At 40.0% G+C, this 7,388-nt stretch overlaps 1 long non-coding RNA gene across 6 annotated transcripts; it reads right to left on the reverse strand.

Moving 5' to 3' along the window:
- Positions 1 to 2,647: 2,647 nt before the first annotated feature.
- LOC124868856 lies at positions 2,648 to 7,157 on the reverse strand. Of its 6 annotated transcripts, none has more exons than XR_007038412.1 (6): positions 7,012 to 7,157; positions 5,399 to 5,731; positions 5,025 to 5,156; positions 4,202 to 4,303; positions 3,565 to 3,603; positions 2,648 to 3,473 (listed from the first exon to the last, which is right to left on the reverse strand). It is a non-coding gene; the product is annotated as an uncharacterized LOC124868856 (long non-coding RNA). The 6 variants fall into 6 exon arrangements; XR_007038416.1 differs by having other exon boundaries at positions 5,399 to 6,614; positions 7,012 to 7,138; XR_007038413.1 differs by having other exon boundaries at positions 5,399 to 6,617; positions 7,012 to 7,104.
- Positions 7,158 to 7,388: the final 231 nt, after the last annotated feature.

Genomic DNA, 7,388 nt, shown 5'->3' on the forward strand with positions numbered 1-7,388 from the left:
TATGTTTGAACATGGTGTTCATTATGGACAATCCGTGACTAGCACAGAAGTCCAATAACAAAACACCACTCGGATTCAGATCGGGGAGGCCATTCCTCCCGATCACGCCTCTCCAGGTGTCACTGTCGTTCCCCACGTGGGCGTTGAAGTCCCCCAGCAGAATAATGGAGTCCCCGGGAGGGGCACTATCCAGCACCCCCGACAGGGACGCCAAGAAGGCCGGGTACTCTGCACTACCACTCGGCCCGTAGGCTGAAATGATAGTCAGAGACCTCTCCCCAACCCGAAGGCGCAGGGATACGACCCTCTCATCCACTGGGGTAAACCCCAACACGAGACGGCTGAGCTGGGGGGCAACAAGCAAACCCACACCAGCCCGCCGCCTCTCCCCGTGGGCCACTCCAGAGTAGAACAGAGTCCAACCCCTCTCAAGGAGATGGGTTCCAGAGCCCACGCTGTGCGTGGAGGCGAGCCCGACTATTTCTAGTCGATATCTCTTGACCTCCCGCACAAGCTCAGGCTCCTTCCCCCCCAGCGAGGTGACATTCCACGTCCCTAGAGTCAGCGTAAGCATCCGGGGATCGGGCCGCTGAGGTCTCCACCTTCGTCCGCCACCCAATCCTCTTTGCACCGGTCCCTCACGGTTCCCCCTGCAGGTGGTGGGCCCACTGGGGGATGGCCTCGTGTCTCTCGTTCGGGCTTGGCCCGGCCGGGTCCCGCGAGGAGCAACCCGGCCACCAGGCGCTCTCCGATGAGTCCCGACCCGAGGCCTGACTCCAGGGTGGGACCCCGGCTCCGCCGTACCGGGCGACGTCACGTGCCTCGATATTTTGTTCTTCATGAGGGGTTCTTGAACCATTCTTTGTCTGACCCATCACCTAGAGCCTGTTTGCCATGGGAGACCCTACCAGGGGCATTTAGGCCCCAGACAACATAGCCTCTAGGATCATTTGAGCACTCAAACCCCTCCACCACGTTAAGGTGACGGTTCAAGGAGGGGTACCTATAAATCCAAAATATTTAGATTTCAATATTGAAATCTAAATATTTTGGATTTGGGCTAAAGCCCCCAATGTTTTGAGACCCTAAAAATGCCCCTGGATGAAACAGTTGTCTTTCTCTGAGGTCCAATTTGGTTCCTTTATGGAGACACGACATCTTCATCAGAGCATGAAACTGTCCTCAGAGCCGAATGAAAGCTGCTGATGAACACAGAGACACACATCAAACTAACAGTCAAACAAATAAAGCAATTTAAACAAACCTTTCTTAGACATGAAAAATAATTTAAAAATATGCGATCTAACTTTTATCAGCATCACAGTTTAATATATCCAGGATTAATTCATCTGTCAATTAATAGTGTTTCTAGTTATTTTAGGCTATTTTCAACCTCAAACCACTGTTAAGAAAGAATAATCTGGACAACTAAACTACACAGATGATGCACAGCTCTACATTACAATGTCACCTGGTGACTATGAACCTATTTAAGCCTTAGATAGATGCATACAACAAATCAATGTGTGGATGTGCCATACTTTTCTCCAGCTGAATAAAAACCAAAACTGAAGTCATTATTCTTGAACCAAAGGAGCAGCGATCAAGAGTTAGAAAGCAGCTTCAGTTACAGCTAGAAACCACAGATCAGGCCCAAAATCTGGGTGTAGTGATGGACTCAGACCTGAACCTTCAGAGACACATAAAGTCAATCACTAAGTCCACCTTCATCACCTGAAGAACATTTACGGGATTAAAGGACCAACATCCCAGCAGGATCTGGAAAAACGTATCCATGCTTTTATGTTTAGTTGATCACTGCAACAGTGTCTCCACAGGTCTGTCTAAAACAAAAATCAAACAGCTGCAGCTGATCCACTAGCCGTCCTCACTAGAACTAAGAAGGTGGAGAACATCAACCCGGTTCTAAAGTCCTCCCACTGGCTTCCTGGACCTCAGAGAGTAGATGTTAAAATACTTCTGTTAGTTTATAAGTCTCTGAATGGTTTAGCACCAAAATACATGAAAGTATTATTGCTGTTGCATCAACCTTCCAGACCACTCAGGTCTTCTGGTTCAAGTCTACTCTGCATCCCCAGAACCAGAACCAAACATCAAGAAGCAGAATTCAGTTCTTCTCCTCCACTAATCTGGATCAAACTTCTAGAAAACTGCAAAAATGATGAATCCCTGAGTTCCTTTTAATCAAGGTTAAAAACTCATTTGTTTCAATTTGCTTGGACTGTTCTATTTAAACTATTAACTTGAACATCATTAGTTTCAGTCCGTAGTCCAACATCTCTGTACTTATCCTTTATTAGGCCACTGCAATGTACTTTCTTCTGTTTTCAGCATGTAAAGCACTTTGAATTGTCTTGTTGCTGAAATGTGTTAAATAAATAAACTTGCCTTCCCCATATTTATGTCTAGGTTTCAGAAATGTACAATCGACGTTTGTATTCTTAGTCATAAAATGAACTGTTTCACACGCTAGTGGGTTTCACGGTTAAAACAAATCAGTTTTTCTTACTTTAATTTTATGTTTTTGTTTGATTTAATGTCTAATGTGTCACTAGAGTTTGTCTAAATAAAAAATAACTAAATTCACACATGTGAAGTTGTGCTGAAATAAATGATACCAACCAGGGAAATATAAACACCTTTTAATAGGAAATGTAAAAAATGTCATTTATCAAAAACAGCAATATATACCCCAGACCCCTAGGGTTTAAAACTGACAAATATAAAGTGATATAAAGGAAGTAAAGACCATGAAGACATGACAGCTTATTTAACCACAATCTGAAACATATTCTTACTGAACATTTGCTCCATTGCAAAACATGTTGAAAATAACCTTTGTTTTAGGAACCATATATTGTTACCTAAATGTTTCTGGTAATGAACTGAACATTAAAGTCCTGCCAGAGTTTTAGTTTCATTTGTTCATTTAACTCATTTAGTAAACAAACGACACAGAGGCAGAAACTCAGAGCTTCTCTGAGGCCTCCACCCAAATAATGACAAAAAAATCAGATTAAATAAAACATAGACAGCACAGAAATGTAAACTAAACTATCAATATAAAGTATATACATAAATAAAACTAAAGAGGCTAACAATAAAAATGTTCAATATGAAATATATATGAAATAAAACAACATATATATTTGTTGTTTTACTTGAAACTACTGATTGAAAACAAGTGTTTAATAAAACCTGTTACAGCAGAGCAACTAGAAAGTCTTCAAATCATCTTTTGTAACATTTTTAGCAAAGGACAACTGTCCTGTGTGATTTTGTGTTATTTTATATTGTTTGTTGTGAAAACATCAGACAACATTTTCCTCATCTGTACTTTTAGCTCTGATTGTTTCACAGAGTTTAGTTCAGGTCTAAACTGAAGATGTTTCCTCAGCAGATGAACGGTTCTGTTTGTCCTCCTCTCTGATTTCCTCCCTCTCTGGGTTGGTCTGCAGGAAGAACAGGAGGAGAAATTGAGTCTCTGAGACAGTTATAAAAACACTAATGAAACTCAGGTGTTTTAGAGAGATTCAGACTCACCATGAGAGACGACAAATTATTCTGATTCTACAGCAGGATCTGAAAAACATTCAGATGAGAACTGAGACTTCTGGTTTACAGAGATTAGGAGACTTTCCAGGAACTAGAAGTAAAGTCTTAGAAAACTTGTTCAGTATCAAGCTGATCTGTGCAGAACCAACAACAGCTGATTGATGCACAGATCATGTTGGTAGATTTTACTCTGACCAAACAAACAGAAATAATCTCCAGAAATGAGGCAGCTGAAACATTAACATACTATAATGTTCATAAATATTTTCCTGTTTCTGTACATTTGTTGCAGAATCTCTCATCATCTTCAGTCAGATGCTCTGTTTTAACTCCTGCCTCCTTAGGGATCCCTCAGCCATCACTGCTCTGCTGGTTGCTCAGATATGTTTAATGCAAACAGAGACTCATTGTTTCATTATTTCTAAACTAAGCTTTAGACAGACACTTTCTTCCTCATAGTTGATTCTCTGACCCTGCAGACCTCTGACATGCACAGAAGGCTGACCAACACTCTGAAGAAGAAGAAAGCAAGGAAGAAGCCTTCATGGCTCAGAAGAGCTTTGGTATAAATGTAGTTTTTAAAGGGAGGACAACACAGCTGTTTTTGTGTTTTGTGTATCCTCACCTTTGGTTTTCGTGACCCTCCTCTTCCAGCAGAAAATCACCAGAGGTGTTCATAACAAGATGATCTTGACGACCAGAGTCAGACCCACATAAAGCTGCAGACCTGCAGTGTTGTTAACAAGAGATCATCTTGGTTTTATTATGACAAAGTGGTAAATGTGGCAGATCAGGCTGATCTTATTCTACAGCTGATGATCTTCATCATTGTTACTGTTTGAATCTCATCATTTAAATGTGGTCATCTCTGCTCATCCCTCTGGTTCTAAGATGAAGGAAGGTAAATGTTGTGTTAACTTTCCCTCCTGATCAGAACTTAATCATGTTAACATTTTTAACTGATTAAAACTGGATCAGTCACATTGAAATCGGGTCTGATGTAAAACATCCAACGATGAGACATCAGTGATGAGATTTTTCTGCCAAAAATATATTATTACGAAACGCCAGGTAATTAATACCCATTTGAATCTCTTCACTGATCTTCATTAAAGCCACTATCCAGCAAACTGTTAAGAGACTCGCCTCTGCTCAAGGCAATGGTGTGTCACGTGATCAAATAAACGTAATCTGATTGGCTAAAAGACGCTCGACTCGATTGAGTGCTGATTACTTTGGCTTGAGTCACCAGAAGGTCAACACATTTGCAGGTGAATTTTTACAGGTGAATTTTTGCTGGAAAATTTTAAGTACAAAAAGAAATTCAAATACATAATTGCACAGAATAAACATTCAGTGTTATAAATTCAATGTCTAAAAAATGTCTGATTCTAATGAGACTATTTTACTTCCATAAACCATCATAAACACATGAACAGATACTTTACTTTTGGGTCCAGTTGATGTTCTGGTCTGTTGGGTGCTTTCAGACAGGGAGGAAGAAGAGGAACTCAACCTCTGTGTTAATGTTGTTGATGTAAAAGTTTGCAGAGTCCACTTTGGTTCTGAAGTGGTTGAAGCTGTGGGCAATTAAACAGAATCAGAACACCTGAGTTAAAGCTGACAATGATTTTTCATATTCATGATACTGATGAAGATGTTTGTCACAGTTTGAACATGTTGGATGATTAAATCAGTTAAAAACATCAGAACTACTATTTAAACCCAGTTTTCTGTCTGAGCTTATTGGATCAGAACAAGCTGTCAGAGAGCAGAGTTTTCTTTCAGAGACACGAAGGAACATTTTTAGGAGAAAACTCACCTCCTGTTACATCAAGATCAAAATCCTCATATTGAGTTGCAGTCCATGTATTATTCAATTGACACCGGTACCGTCCTGAGTCAGACTGTTTCAGCCGTGTGATGCTCACATACATAATATCAGATGATAAAAAGTTTTTTTTTCCATAATAAATGCTGTATCTTCCTCGCTGATCTCTGTCCTCTGTTGTTTCAATCAGAATATTGTTTCCTTCACAGGTTTCCTTACAGAAGAACCTTCTGCTTCCAGAGTACCTAAATGGACATGAAACTGTGATGTTGGTTCCTTCCTTTGCTGTACGAGGTTCTCCAGTGTCTCCATCCTGCAGTGATGCTGAGAAGATCAACAGTCAGTAATTACTGTAAGATTCAGCAGCATGAAGAGAAAACATTTTTATAAATTTAACTGAAGGTGTGAGAATAAATGTGCAAATGATCTAGTAAATCAATTCTAGAAACAACTATTTAGCTGAACAACCTTCTGGTTTCTTTGTTCCACCTGGTTAAATCTCCAACTGCAGCAAGTCAAAGCTTGGAAAAAATCTAAAACGTTTCCATGATTTAGTTGATTTATTTTTCATCTTTGTAGAAAGTAGCTCTGATCTGCAGATTGTATCGTTGTTTCTGTGATGAAGCGTTAGATGTTGGAACACTCTGTGGTTTCTGCTGATGTTCCTCTTCAGCTGCTTTAAATCAGGAAGCAAAGAGCAGTTTCCTCTGGTTCTTTGACTAATCTAAGAGTTGTAGAAAACTGCAAGTTCTCCAAAGCAACAGACACTGAGCTCTATAAGAGGTAACTGTAAATGTTGTTCATCTTAATCTGCATTTCAACAGAAAACTGTGCATCTGTGCAACAAAAAGGAAAAACTCATCCAGTTTAATGTGAAACACAAAAGAGATGATTTCTGAGAAAGAGACCAGAAAATGTGTGGTAAATTTTATCTTGAATCAAAATCAGCTTTATTTCCAAGCTATTAAAGGTGAGAAGAATCAGCTCGTCCATCTTCTTACTCAGAGAGCGGACATTTGCCAGATGGATTGAAGGCAGTGGTGTTTGTAGTCCTCTTTGGTGGAGCTTTACCAGCACGCTTTCCCCTCCGACGCTTTCGGTGCAAGATGCCATAAAGTGCCGCGGTTCCGCTCGCCAGAAGCTCGGATCGATGAATGATGGTGAAAGAATCCCGAGAGAGGACTCTCTGATGTTGAGAAGTTTCTCTCTGCTGGATGAGACCACAGTACTGTGGCTCGAAAAACATAAAAACACACAAAATACACAAAAAAGAGAGAGCGAAGCTCCGAGGCTGCCATCGTCGGCGCCATCTTGGTAGATGAAAAAGGGAACTAAAATTCAAACTAGAATAAGCATAGTGTTGGTTTTCTCAACTAGTTTACACACATGAATGGTTTATAAAGCTTCGAATAGTTGAATTAATCTTAGAATAAAGGTATTAATGTTTAAACAGAAACCGACAGGATGTAACAGATAACATTACTGAAACAGAGTCAGCATCAAACTTTTCAACAGTGTAGAAAAACTCTCTGAGAGACTGAAGGAACAGCAAGGATGAAGGACCGAGAGCAGAAATAATACTAGAAATAAAAGAATGTACTCACTGAGGAAGAAGAAGAAGCAGATCAAAGTGTGAAAGACCTTCATCCTGAGCTGCTGATGGGTTCTATTTCTTCTTCTTCTTCTGGTGTTTAATGGCGGTTGGCATGAATCTGTAGGTGTGCATTACCGCCACCACTGGTATGGACGGTGGTTCAACGTGGATTAATATCTTATATACTCAAATTCTATTAAATAATTTTGTTCTTTTTAGGAATCTTAAAATAATTTGTATATGTTTGCTCCCTATTGTCTTTTGTAATGAATCTATTATACTAAACTTTTCTTTAATCCTTTCAAATTCTCTCTTCATGCTTCTTCTTTCCAGCTCATGTTTCTGACACTCTATAAAAATATGTTCAATTGTTTCATTCATCCCACA

This window comes from Girardinichthys multiradiatus, chromosome 1, assembly GCF_021462225.1.
Source record: "Girardinichthys multiradiatus isolate DD_20200921_A chromosome 1, DD_fGirMul_XY1, whole genome shotgun sequence".
NCBI classification, from domain to species: Eukaryota; Metazoa; Chordata; class Actinopteri; order Cyprinodontiformes; family Goodeidae; genus Girardinichthys; species Girardinichthys multiradiatus.